The following is a 2,593-nucleotide window of genomic DNA, read 5'->3' as shown; positions in this document are numbered from 1 at the left end:
TTCATGTTTTCTTTGGGGAGTGCTGCTGTGACTTGGAGTAGCAAGAAGCAGCCTACGATTTCTCTATCCAGTACAGATGTGCTGCTATGGCAGCATGTGAGGTAGCTTGGTTGAGAAAGCTACTTGCAGATTTGGGTCTATCAGTGGATAGACAAGTTGTCATTTTTTGCGACAACATTAGCAGTATAAGTTGGCCAGGAACCCAGTTTTTCATGCTTGCACGAAGAATATAGAGGTTCACTATCATTTTGTCAGAGAGAAGGTTTTGGCAGGAGACGTTGACCTTGTTTATGTCAGCACCAAACAGGATTAGGTCGCTGACATCTTCACCAAAGCATTGGGTACAGAGAAGCTACGCAGATTCAGGGCTTCACTTGGTGTACATGAGAGTGAGTTGAGCTCGAGGGAGAGTGTTGAGATATCGAGCTCATCTAGTGAGGCGGTGGACACTCATGACCCGCCTGGGGGATAGTCCCCACACTTACACCACTGGCATGGTTGGTGAGATCATGAGTGATATGCGGCCAGTGGGATGACAGGCTGTGTGACAGCCATTCTAGAGACTGGCATAGTTATAGTGCCAGCTCATTTAGTTAGGTTCACACTATAGAGAACCCTAGTATGTATTTGGTTGGGTACCTTTCATATTGTGTGTACTCTTATCTTTGTATATGATGGTGTACTCTTATCTTTGTATATGATGGTGTGTTGAGTGTTGAGTAAAGAAAAAGAAGATTTTCAGCGCCTCACCTTGTGTGTACTCTTATCTTTGTATATGATGGTGTGTTGAGTGTTGAGTAAAGAAAAAGAAGATTTTCAGCCTCTCACCTTGTGTGTTCTCTCTTAGGGTTTTGTGAGTGTGTGTGTGCTTGCAAGAGCTCAAGCTCTCTTCTCCCCTACATCTTTTCACTTAACCTATTGAGCAAAGTTTGGATTCATCCTGTACCTCTACTGCACAATCGGAAGTGCATAAGATTGATGTGATGCTGGTGCAGATCTCAATCAATACCTTTTACATCAGCATAATCCTATGCAAATACATCCTTATACTCCAGCAATAGCTGAAATAGATCATTCAAGAATTGTCCTTCCACATGAATGCTCACCTTTACCATCTTTGGATCCTCATTTGTGCCCAAATTGAGCTCCTTCAACTCATCCTGTTTCACCCTGTTGTTGGAACCTCCAAATCTCTTGTTGTATATCTTTTCTGCCATATCCCTTTCTTCTTGATCTAGGGCTTCTTTTGAGCTAGAGGCTTCATTCTGATCTACCATCTGTATCAATTCAGATCCTTCTATTACCTGTCCAGGAACTAGATCAGAGCTTGTTTCCCTCTCTTCTTGATCTAGGGCTTCTTTTGAGCTAGAGACTTCATTCTGATCTACCATCTGTATCAATTCAGATCCTTCTATTACCTGTCCAGGAACTAGATGAGAGCTTGTTTCCACTGACTCATCTTCCTTATGCAAGATCCCTTCAACATCAACTTCAAAGACAAGCACAATTGATGGATTGGCCTTCAAAAATGCATCCTCCTCATCATCTTCAACTTCCTCTGCCAAATTAATGGGTTTGGGCATACAATGGTCTCTCTTTGAAAGGAATGTTCCTCCTGTCCAGCATACAATGGTCTCTCTTTGAAAGGAATGTTCCTCCTGTCCAGCATAGGTATAGTTACCACCTATTTACCTTTTTTTAGAACAACCATATTTTCACCCCAATCCTGCTTAACTTTAGCTAGTCTGAACCAAGGTCTTCCCAATAACATCTCATAAGAAGCATCGCCCTGCTCCATTTTCAAAACCACAAAGTTCACCAAAAAATTCATACCTGCAATCTGAATGGACTGCTGCCTCAGAATCCCTAAAGGTTGAACCCTTCTCTGATCTGCCATCTTAACCTGAAAAGGTGCTGGGTCTAACTTTCCCAACTGCATTTTCTGATAGATTGACTCAGCTAATATGTTAACTCTAGATCCTCCATCAAGCAACACTTCTTCAAATAAGCTACCGTGAAAAGTTACCTTTATGAGACAGGAACTATAAAATCAACATCTGCTAGATCAATCTTATGCACTGCTGCCTCAGCTGTTTGGTTCATTTGAACTTCATATTCCTTACCTAGCAGCTTATTCAACAACCTCTCCTTGAATGCTGGTACAATACATAACATTTGATCTAAGGACAACTGCAATGGAAAGTTAATCAATACCTCAAACCAATCCTTTTGATCTCCTTTCACTTTAGGCTTGACTTCCACATGCTCCTTCTGCTTACCAACCTGATTGTCTGTATTCATCTCATCCAAAATTTGATTTCTCTGTTCATGCTTGACCTATTTTTGTACTTGATCCCTAATTCCTTTGTGCTCTTTCCAATCAATTGGTCCTTTACCTTTAGACCTGATAACAGCCATCACATCAACATCCTGATTTTCATAACATTGGTTGCAATCACATGCCCACTCATCACAGTGTTCCTTGATAAGCTGCTCCTGATTTGGTTCATGCACCTCTACTGGTTCTTGTTGCTGAGTCGTGTCAATTATTATCACATTTGCTTGAGCCTATGGCTGATTCTGTTGTTGCTGT

The 2,593-nt window shown here is 41.5% G+C and overlaps 1 pseudogene; it reads right to left on the bottom strand.

Moving 5' to 3' along the window:
* Positions 1–1,028: 1,028 nt before the first annotated feature.
* LOC147627367 (uncharacterized) lies at positions 1,029–1,771 on the bottom strand (annotated as a pseudogene).
* Positions 1,772–2,593: the final 822 nt, after the last annotated feature.

Source organism: Cibotium barometz, chromosome 21 (assembly GCF_041138505.1).
Source record: "Cibotium barometz isolate CiBa-2024 chromosome 21, ASM4113850v1, whole genome shotgun sequence".
NCBI classification, from domain to species: domain Eukaryota; kingdom Viridiplantae; phylum Streptophyta; class Polypodiopsida; order Cyatheales; family Cibotiaceae; genus Cibotium; species Cibotium barometz.
The sequence above is the reverse complement of the archived record's forward strand: the minus strand, read 5'-3'. Positions and strand labels throughout refer to the sequence as shown.